This window comes from Megalops cyprinoides, chromosome 7 (assembly GCF_013368585.1).
Source record: "Megalops cyprinoides isolate fMegCyp1 chromosome 7, fMegCyp1.pri, whole genome shotgun sequence".
NCBI lineage: Eukaryota > Metazoa > Chordata > Actinopteri > Elopiformes > Megalopidae > Megalops > Megalops cyprinoides.
In genome coordinates, this window is record NC_050589.1 from 37418940 (window position 1) to 37431101 (window position 12162).

Here is a 12162-nt window from a genome sequence, read left to right on the forward strand (position 1 = left end):
CATTACTGAGTCGATTCAATTCAATTCAATTTTATTTGTATAGTTCTTTTTACAACACAAGTTGTCACAAAGCAGCTTTACATTGTTCCCAGGCCTGACACCCCCTGAGAGCAAACCTAAGGCAACAGTGGTGAGGAAAAACTCCCTAATTAACAGGCAGAAACCTTGAGCAGAACCCGGCTCAGAGGGGGGGCCTATCTGCTTCTGGCCGGCATTGACCAGATAGAATTAGAGAGAAAAGGTGTACAATGTATTTAAAGATATTTGAGCTTGCTGGACAGTAGTAACTAACGACAGAGTAACTATAAAACGTATCCTAGAATGTCCTTATTCTTGGCACGCCGTTGGCTTGGTATGCAGGGCAGTGAGGTAGCAGGGCTGGAAATCAGGATGTGACGCTTGGGCTACAGCTCCAGGCAGAAGCCCGGAGCAGGGATAGGAAACAAAAAGAACAGTGATTAGTGGATGTTGATTGCAGGAATGGAGCCATAAAGGCATAAAGGCAAAGGGGGGGAAACCGAGGAGGAAGAGGGATGCATGTGTGTAATGAGGAAAAATCCCGGCAGGCTAACATTATGGCAGCATAAGTAGGGGATGGGAGGCAACGAGCCAGCACAATCATGAGGGCAACCCTAAGACAGTCAACACCAGACCACAGCCGGATCAGCTGAACACAGAGTCACCAGGCCATGATGCAGCGACAGCAATGACCACTTAGTCCACCAGACACTCTACAATCAATGTCAGCACCGTGCCATGTCCCTCAACCAAAGGATTTGAAATAAAGATCAGTTTTTAGCCTAGACCTAAAGGCGAAGAGAGAGCCTGCAGCCCGAACTTCTGTGGGTAAATTGTTCCACAAAAGAGGGGCTTGGTATGAAAAGGCTCTACCGCCTATAGTACTTTAGCTACTTTACCCACTCTTGGAATAATGAGAAGTCCCGCATTTTGGGAACATAGAGTTTGTTTTGGAGAATATGGGTGAAGAAGGTCCTTAAGGTAGGGAGGGGAAAGCCCATTCAAAGCTTTAAATGTAAGGAGAAGTATTTTGAAATCAATGTGGTATTTGATAGGTAGCCAGTGGAGAGAGGCTAATACTGGGGTGATGTGCTCAAAGCGCTTTGTTCTGGTTAGAATACGAGCAGCTGCATTTTGAACAAACTGAAGGGGCTTTAGGGGGGCATATGCACATTTTGACAAGAGGGCATTACAGTAGTCTAATCTGGATGTAACAAAAGCATGGATTAGCTTTTCAGCATCATGTATTGATAGAATTTTCCTGATTTTGGCTCAGATGAAAGAAAGCAGTTTTTTATATGTGTGTCAAAAGAGAGCTCAGGATCAATCATGACACAAAGGTCTTTGATGGTTGCATTTGAGGCCAGTAAGACACCATCAAGATTTAGTGTAATATTGGAGAGTTTGCTCCTGAAAGACTTTGGGCCGATAACCAATATTTCTGTTTTGTCCACGTTTACAAGGAGGAAATTATGGGCCATCCATGTCTTTATGTCTTTGAGGCAGGCTTCCATGTTTGATATTTCCAAGGAGACATCAGGTTTGGCCGATATGTATAACTAGATATCATCTGCATAGCCGTGGAAATTAATGACGTGTTTATGAATGATATTTCCGAGAGGGACCATGTATAACGAAAAGAGCAAAGGTCCAAGCACAGATCCCTGTGGTATTCCATGTCTTCCTCTGGATAGTTTGGAAGACTTACTGTTAATGAAGACAAAGTGATGTCGCTCTGAAAGATAATACCTGAACATAGAGCCATTCCGCTTATGCCAATCAGGTCCTCAAGTCGGTCTAATAGAATAAGATGATCGATGGTATCGAAGGCTGCACTTAGGTATAGGAGCACAAGTAGGGAGATACAGCCATTGTCAGAGGAGAGAAGTAGGTCATTGATTACTTTTAGGAGAGCAGTTTCCATGCTGTGATGCTGTCTAAATCCAGACTGAAAGAATTCCAAAATATTGGACTGCAAAAAGGAGCAAAGATTTTCTTTTGTAAGATTTTTGAAAGGAATGGGAGATTTGAGATGGGCCTGTAGTTCGACAGGTCATTCGGGTCTAGATTGGGGTTCTTCAGAATAGGCTTGATGACTGCTAATTTGAAGGACTGAGTTACATGTCCGAACATAAGGGAGGCATTGATAAGATTTAATAATGGAATGCCAATTTCAGGTAGCAGCCGTATTAAGAATCTTGTTGGAATGGGGTCTAGTAGGCAGGTATCATTTTTAGATGAATTAATTAGGGAGGACAAGTCGCTAAATTTAATGGGTGTGAAAGAGTCTAGGCATGTGGCTGGCCTATTGGACATCTTTATGTTATCTGAGGCTGGACAGGCCAGGCTGGAGGCAGAATTAGAGGAGAGTTTTTGAATTGTGTCATGTATGTTTATGATTTTGCTGTCCAAAAAATTCATGTAGTCATCGCTACTATGAATTGCTGGGACACAGGGGTTGGCTGATTCAGGGGTCTTAACTAGTCTGGTGAAGGAGCTGAACAAATACCTGGGATTGTCCTTGTTTTTCTCTATTAGGGTGGAAAAATACGCAGATCTGGCTGCTGTGAGCGCATGCTTGTAGCTTACAAGACTTTCTTTCCAGGCCAGGAGAAAGACCTGTAATTTGGTGGAGCGTCATTTTCTTTCAAGTTTCCGCACAGTTTGTTTGATAGAACAGGTCTCATCATTATACCAAGGGGCAAGCTTTTTGTTTGGAACTTTGCTCTTTTTAAGGGGTATAACGGCATCTAGGGTATTACTTAGCGTGGACTCAATATTTTCGGTGAGTTGATTAATTTTAGCCGAGCTAGGGTTCGAACATATAAATATTCTTCCTTATGCAGACTGTATGATGCAGGGAGCTCATCAATAAAGGCTTTAGTAGTAGCAGAAGAGATGGTGCACCTGAGAGAAAATATGGGCTCTGAGTTCATGTAACAAGCTAAAGGAAGGTTGATCACCAGGTAATGGTCCGACAGTACAGGATTGTGTGGCATAGTTACTACATTGTATATTTCAGTGCCATAAGTGAGGGCCAGATCCAGCATATGGTTACAGCAATGTGTGGGTTTATCCACAAACTTAGAGAATCCAATGGAGTCAATAATGGACAAAAATGCTGTTCTGAAAGGATCATGTTCATTGTCCATATTGTGGTGATTCCACCACTCCCCGCCTCTACCGGTCAGGCCAGAGGATCCTTTCCGTTCTTGTGCCTTCAATATGCTGTGTTAAATACAGAAATAACAATCTCCAAAATTAATACAAACTATACCTCAAAGTCTGATGTATATAGGTTTATTGTATATGGATCAGAAATCACATACAGTAAACCGGGCTGGTCCACGTGGAGCAAAGCAGTCACACCCTCTCTTGAGACCCAGGTCTGGGGAAACCCCTCAAATACCTCTTCTTATATACCTTTTTCTAAACCTTCCCATTGCTGGGCTTACCTATTAGCTCCCCCTCTCATGGTCCACCCTCTTTTCCTCTTTTTGGTCTGATTAAACTTTTACACGATTATTAATTTATTTCTCCCAACCATTCTTACTTTTTCTCAGGTTTCTCAGGTTTTTTCTTCCAATATTTTCACGCTAAGCCAAGCTATGTTTTTTAAAATGGGTGGAACCCTCCCAAGACTTAAGTTGGCAGTGACCCAGACTTCCTGGGTCCATTACACCTGTCCTGCAATAACCTTAAGCTAGCATGGTGAACTTAATACAACCTTTTGGCAGTGAGCTTATACTAGTACACAGTGTTGCTAGGCTAATACAGTTTTTCCTACCACAATATGAATGTTGAAATCGCCTACTACCACAACCTTTTTTGTGTTGACAACCAGGTTGGATAGAAAGTCTGAAAACTTGGATAAGAAAACAGTATCAGGGCGAGGTGGCCTGTAAACAATTACAAATGTAAATACCTGAAATGCAATCTTGTCAGGATGTGCAAAGCTAAGTACTAGCAATTCAAATGAATTGAAGTTTTGGCCAGATTTAAAAGTGGCACAAAGTGGCACAAAGAGTTATATACAGCAGCAACACCACCACCTCTCCCAGTTGAACGAGGGACCTGGTAGTTACTGTAACTGGGAGGCATTGATTCATTTAACGCAATAAATTTGTTCGGGTTAAGCCATGTTTCAGTCAGATATAGGATGTCGAATTTATGGTTAGTAATCAATTCATTTACTAGCATTGCTTTGGGTGTTAATGACCTTATATTTAATGGACCAACCCTAAGGACCATTTGTTTGCAGGTATTAATTTCAGGTTCACAAGATTTAATTTTTATCAAGCTGTCAGGGCAAATGCCCCTAATAGATTTCTTTAAACAGTATGGGACCGAAGATCGGGGGACAGAAAGTGTCTCTATGGAACTAAATTTAAGTGGTGGTTCAAGGGAAGAAGCAGAGATCTGTTTAATACAGAAAGTCTGCTGCCTGGCCTTGGCCCTGATGAGTCAAGGTTTTGAGATATTTAGACTATAGGCCAAATTTCTGGAGATAAGAGCTGCGCCCTCCCTCGAGGGGTGGATGCCATCTCTTTTTAAAAGACCAGGCCTCCCCCAAAAGGTGTGCCAATTGTCTATGGAGCCTATGTTATTGGAGGGACACCACTCACACAGCCAGCAATTTAGTGACGTTAATCTGCTGTAGATCTTGTCACCGCGCCGCCTAGGGATTTCAAACCTGGTTTTCAAACCTGGGAATTGCTTTTTGGACTCTGGGAGTCTTCCAGACTGTGTTTCTGGACTTCATTTGTAAACTCTAAACTGTGTGGATGCCTTCCATTCGAATCACACTTTTGGACTCTGGGAGAGTTCCAGAGAGTGTTTCTGGCATTCTACTGAAAACTTATTGCTGAGTGATGGTCAACTCTGAGAATCATTTTCTTGGGCTCTGGGAGTTCTCCAGATCAAGTTTCTTGCAGTGCAAACTCAACACTGAGTCATTTTCAGACCTGGGATTCATTGTTTCATTACGGGAAATCACTTTTTTGAATAGTGGTAGTCTTCCAGAGCAAGTTTCAGGACGTCCACTGCCTACTCATCACTGAGTCATTTTCAAACCTGAGAATCTCTTTTTAGGGCTCTGGGAATCTTCCAGATCACATTTTTGCTTTCCACTGCAAACTAATCACTCAGTCATGGTCAACCCTGGGAATCGCTTTTTTGGACTCTGGGAGTCTTCCAGATCACATTTCAGGACTTCCAATGTAAACTCAAAATATTGTGGTTGTCTTTCAAGGGAAATCACTTTTTTGGACTCTGGGAGTGTTCCAAATAGCATTTCTGCCATTCTACTGAAAACTCATTGCTGAGTGATGTTCAGCCCTGAGAATGGCTTATTTGGATTATGAGAGTCTTCTGGATCAAGATTCTGGACATCCACTGCCTACTCATCACTGAGTCATTTTCAACCCTGAGAATCTCTTTTTTGGGCTCTGGGAGTCTTCCAGATCACATTTTTGCCATCCACTGCAAACTAATCACTGAGTCGTGGTTAAACCTGGAATTTGTTTTTTTGGACTCTGGGTGTCTTCCAGATCGCATTTCTGGACTTCCATTGTAAACTCTAAATTGAGTGGTTGCCTTCCCTTCGAATCACTTTTTTGGACTGTGTGCGTGTTCCAGATAGTGTTTCTGGCATTCTACTGGAAACTCATTGCTGAGTCGTGGTCAAACCTGGGATTCGCTTTTTTGGACTCTGGGAGTCTCTCAGATTGCGTTTCTGGCTGTCCACTGCAAGCTCAAAATTTTATGGTTGTCTTCCCGCGCAAATCACTTTTTTGGACTCTGGGAGTCTTCCAGAGCAAGTTTCTTGGTGTCCACTGCCTACTCATCACTGAGTCATTTTCAAAAATGAGAATCTCTTTTTTGGGCTCTGGGAATCTTCCAGATCGCATTTTTGCCTTCCACTGCAAACTAATCGTGTCGTGGTTAAACCTGGAATTTGTTTTTTTGGAGTCTGGGAGTCTTCCAGATCACGTTTCTGGACTTCCACTGTAAACTCAAAATTGAGTGGTTGTCTTCGCTGCAAATCACTTTTTTGGACTCTGGGAGAGAAGCTACAAGCTCATCAGTGAGTCGTTTTCAAACCGGGGATTCACTTTTTCAGACTCCAGGAGTCTTCTGCATAAAGCTTCTGGCTGTCCACTGCATACTCATCACTGAGTCGTTTTCAAACCTGGTATTCACTTTTTTGGACTCTGAGCGTGTTCCAGATAGCGTTTCTGGAATTTTACTGTAAACCCATTGCTGAGTGGTGGTCAACCCTCTCAATGGGTTTTTAGGACACTGGGAGTCTTCCAGATCAGGTTTCTGGGCACTCACTGCCTACTCATCACTGAGTCATTTTCACACCTGAGAACCCCTTTTTTTTGGGCTCCGGAAGTATTCCAGATAGCGATTCTGGCATTCTACTGCAAACTCAAAACTGAGTGGTTGTCATTCTTGTGAATCACTTTTTTCCACTCTGGCAGTCTTCCATATCGCGCTTTTGGCTGTCCATTGCCTACTCACCATTGAGTCATTTTCAAACCTGGGATTTGCTTTTTTGGAATCTGGGAGCCTTCCAGATTGTGTTTCTGGACTTCAATTGTAAACTCAAAATTGAGTGGTTCTCTTCCTTGCAAATCAGTCTTTTGGGCTCTGGGAGAGTTCCAAATTGCATTTCTGGCATTCTACTGGAAATTCATTGCTGAGGTGTGGTCAAACCTGGGATTTGCTTTTTTGGAGTCTGGGAGTCTTCCAGATCACGTTTCTGGCCTTCAACTGCAAACTCAAAACCGCGTGGTTGTCTTCCCTGGGAAATCACTTTTTTGGACACTGTGCATGTTCCAGACAGTCTTTCTGGCATTCTACTGGAAACTCATTGATGAGTGGTGGTCAACCCTGAGAATCACTTTTTGGACTCTGGGAGTCTTCCAGATCGTGTTTCTGGACTTCCACTGTAAGCTCAAAATTGAGTGGTTCTCAAAAAAGCAAATCACACCAAATTACATGCCCCTGGGACCACCCCCCAGAAGTTTCTTAAGAAAAACCGCTTCCTGATGTCAGTTACTACCACTTCCGGTGGTCATAGAAAGTCAAGCTTGGTACCGTTGGATGTGGAAGACCTGAAAATACCCACATGGGAATTGGTTCTGGTTATTTTGCATTTTGGCGGTTACACCCACTTCAGGTGGTCGCAGAAGGACAGGGGTGGTACCAATCAATCGGGCGTCAACCCCTCCAACTCTCTGTGACCTTCTGATGAAAAGCTATTCCAAAATAACTGGTGTCAGGGTGGACATCATCCTATATCCTAACCCTAACCCTAACCCTAAAAACACAAGACATGTTCCCTGGTTTCAGGGGGACCCAAAACGGGCTCCTGCACCCCCTACAGGTTGACCACCATATCTTGGGAACAGTGCCACCTACTGATGCAACCTCTTCTGGATTGAAGACCAGCTGCCACTGATCATGTGTACCAGGTTTCAGACCTCTAGCACCTATGGCCTCAGAGCTATGGGCTCAGGGATGACCTTGAAAGTGATATCTGGGGGGATTTGGGTAATTCCGCTTTTCGTAGAGACTTGGGGGTGGTACCGTGGGAAAGGGCATCCCCAAAAACTCTCACCCAGGACTTGGGTCCAAGGCTGTATGACCTTCAGGAAAAAAGTTATTGGGCCGGGGATGACCTTTGAGTGGTTTTCATCCATTATTCTAACCCTAACCCTAACTCTAACTCTAACCCAATGTTACGTGCTGCGCACTGGGCGTGTGGAGTCTGGGTCGCCTGCATCTCGGTTTCTTCCCCCCCCCTCCTCTTCCGCTCTCTCCCCTGACGCAGGTATCCCGCGGCGCTGTGCCCCGCGTGGCTCGGCCAACCAGAAAACGGAGCGCCCCGATTTAAAGATGCTGGATGCTTGGGGTGATCGTCTCGCTGTTTTCTTTTCTGATCCGTCGTGTTCATTTCTGCTACAAACTTGCCTGTACCGTGTTTTTGATATTGCATCGTTTACTGACTTCGATTGTGGATCTTGTCTCGGATTTTGGTTGCATTTCGGTTGTCGTGGGAGGAGGACAGGTAAGCTGGGGGATCCCCGTGTGAGGGTTCGCCGTGTTAGGGTTAGGTTAGAGGCGGGTGCCGCTCCTGTGTATTTTTGGTTAAGTTAGTTAGAGTAGGTAGGTTTCGTTTGGCTCTGCCACCCCTTTTGCTTTTGTATTTAGTTGGATTTGTATAGGTATGTAGGGTTGGTTTTGTTTTGTTTTTTTCTTTTCTTTGGCACCATCTGTTGTCCTCCCTCCCCCCTTTTTTTTCCCTGTGAATGTTTGTCATTGTATATCGTCTTGTAAATATTGTAAATATATCATGCTCCCCTACATTGCTCCCGTGTCTGGTTGTTTCCTTTTGTGTTGCGTCCCATACGTACCCCTGGACGCCATTACCCACCTGGGACGTAACACCCAATATTCAGGGATAAATCTGACATTAATGCTAATGCTAACCGGAAAGCTAAAGCTAACCCTAGAACTAATGCTAAAGCTGACACTAACCTAACCTCCGTTTGGGCCCTTGGAACCCAAACTTAAGCCCCCTTTCCAGCTTTTCACCTTAATATGCAATGTATAGAAGTACCGCCATCTGGTCACCCTCATAGAAAGATAGCCAATTTGTCAAACAACTAAGTATGGGCCCCCAAAAAAAGTCACCACAAATCTATACCAATTGATTCAAAATGAAACGTGCTCCTAAACAGGTTCTGCTACAACAAATTTTCAATCAACACTTGGTCATTTTTTTCATTTTTCACCAATGCAATACACTATAATGCAATTCTTGAGATATTTTGTTATAACTCTGGAAGGCAAGACAACAGACACTTGAAACTTTCAGGAAGTGTGAAGCGGAACAGGATATGTTCACACACTGAGTTTCTGACCTCCAGCGCCTTTACGGCACTTTTCAGCACTTCATAATTCTCGCCAATCCAGTTGAGACACTTCTCAATGTTGTAGAGACGTGGGAGTGGTACCATTGGAAAGGGCATCCCTGAAAACACTCCCCTAGGACTTGGTTCCAAGTCTCTGTGACCTTTAGAAAAACGTTATTAAGATCCGGCATAAACATGGTGGTTTTCATTCTATATCCCTAACCCTAACCCTAACCCCTAACCCGATTGCGGCCTATAGAAGAAACAAAAATTTGAAAGACATGTTGGTGCATTCCACAATATCATCCAAACTCAGGAACTCTACAACACCGTATCAGGGATATTTCTCATTTCTATCATATATCACAAACAGATACAGTAATACTTCAGCACCCATATGGAAGTCAGTGACACTTAACTCAAAAAACCTGGTCTATCTAATCACAAACTATATGTTGGTGAAACTCACACCACACTACTAACACAACTCAAATCAACACATATACAATATTCAAAGATATCATGTACAGACCATACTCACCAGCCATTTCCAGTCACATCCCCTCTCTATTCTGAGGAAAACGGTGGAACGTAGATGGATAATGCAGCTGGGAACAGTGGTACCTGGAGGACTTAATGAAAAAATATGTTAATGTGGAAGGGGGTTATTGCCTCCAGGTGGGAAAAAAGAAAAAAAAAAGCCTTGATGAAGACCTTTGATTTTAATATATGGATTTTTAATGTTGATATTTATTGTTATATTTATCAATATATTTATTACTATATGGGGTATTAAAATATGTATTATTTAATTTATTTATTATTATATTTAAACTGGTTTAAAAACCTCCTTTTCATGCTTACCTGGGCTTGGAGATGGGCCTCTAGCTTTATAGCACTTGAAGATCTAATAAATGACACAGAATGAATTTTCTAGCTTGTCTTTTATATTGTGGTGTGGGTTAGGTGTTTTATCCCTTTTACAACTTATTACAATAGATTTTACATATGCATGCCCCACATTGAGCACTTTCATAGTAATAGCACTGTAGAGGCCTCACTCTGTATGTTAAAGAAATTTTATGAAATCTTATCCTGGGCAAGTGAGACACAGGCAAGGAACAAAATATAGATGTTGCCTTGAACAGACATGCTAAAGATAAAGAATTCTATGCAAGGTTTTGTTCCCCCCACCCTGAGGCATTATGCCCCTGGGACCTGCTTAACACAGAGAATAGCACACCATACCTGGAGGTCTTCCCCTTGACTCCATGGTCCTAAGCCGGCTGCAGAATCCAGAAAATCTCCATTCTATTTTCCCCCCTACTGAGCTTAACATGGCCCCCCACAACCACTCTAACACCCCCCTAACCCTGACTGTGCCCCCTCAACCCCAATCCTAACCCCAAACTTAACCCCAACCCAACAAACCCATGCAATGAAAAGCTTCAAAAAGCTTATTTTAATTCAACAGACTCCCTAAAAACCCTAACCATAACCCTAACCCTAATTAGGGAACAATAGTTTTTATTTTGGAATAAAATTTCCAAAATTTCTACCTTTACTTCAATCGTTCATAGCTCTTTAATGATTGCATCTTTTTTAAAAAAAATCTTTCTCTGGTAGAAGCCACTTGTTCCCCAGAATTTGTAATATATGTTTCATGCAATTATTATGAATATTTTAAGAAAATTTTGAACAAAACTATATTTCTGTGCTTGCAATATATTTTTGGCCACTTGGGGGAGTCAAGCTCCATCAAAAAATGTTCAACCCAAAATTAAATTTTTTTAATTCAACTTCCATAATTCTTAATTTTACTTCCATCATTTCTACATAGTTTACTTTATTTTGAAGCACAGAATTTGGAACTTCAAGTTCCATCATGTGTATGTAGGGTAAACATGAATATTCCATATTCTGTACTTGGACTTGTGAGGTTAAGAAGGCTCCCTGGATCTCAAGTAGCCATCAGGACTCTCCTTTAAACTCTACATATTGAGTTCATCATTCCTGGGTAAAGAAGAAATTCCAAACTCAAAACATCAACCACCATGATGTGTACCTGGGGTTAGCATAGCATTTCCTTATTCTGAATATTAACACCCATAATTCATACTTGGACTTGTTTGGACAAATGTTAATCGCCAACAACTCTACTTCAAGTTAGCCTTACATTCAGTGAATTGTGAATACTGGATTGTGAATTACTTCCATCCATTTGAACTTCACATTAACCTTTCGTTAAGGGACAAATTGCAGAATGTAACCTCTCACTGTGTTGTGCGTTGCAGACCTTACGTGGATAAGAACCAGAAAGAAACGTGTTCTCATTCAAAGACTTATTTTTTTAAGTACAAAAATAGAAAATTGAAAAATAGCACCCATAATTTTAATGAACAGACAGATTTTCAACATAACAACTATAGAAGATGGAGAACAAACGTAGAAGATGGAGAACAAACACTAAATACAGATTTTGAACTTACCAAGTAACAATTATACTAAATTAGGCAATGAACATTTGTTTTATAAGAAAAATTACAAATTATACTACAGATTATATTACAGACTATACATTTTATATTTCTCCAATGCTCTTCTCTGTACACGAGATGTTGTCTCCTGTGCTGGACATTGTGTCTGACCCCTGACTTGAAGAGCTTGATGTGTCCGTGCTGGTTTCTTCATCTTCTGACCTACTGTCTGAACTGGTAGCATTAGAGGATGATGATGGCAGCCCGCCGCCTTCTCTTTCCTCTTGGTCCTTCTCTTCTCCCTCACTGGAGCTGGAGGATGTAGAAGCAGAAGACTCACTGTCCTCCTTTCCCTCCTCTTGTGGTGGGTATTCCACCCTGCTACCTTGGGCCCTCAACACCAGTGAACCTTTGGAGCTGCTGGGCTCTGAGGAAGATGGTCCAGATACTTCTTTTCTCCTGAGCTCCTCCTGGGCTGCAGTTTTACCGCCTCCGGCATCCCATAATAATGACTTCAAGATACAGTGGCAGTTTGCTGCTGCCTCCTTTGCAGTGGATTCTGGTACATAAAACTGCTTAGTGGTTTGCACGTTGTGGTACACTGCAGAGGCTATGCGCTCCCGGTCTTTAGGGTTGAGAGCCTTATCAGTCTGAGAGAAGAGAGAAGAACATAAAAGTTAAGAATAATCACACAAAAGCTTTTTCATGAAGATGTTCTAATGAACGTGTTAATTACGTAGGTG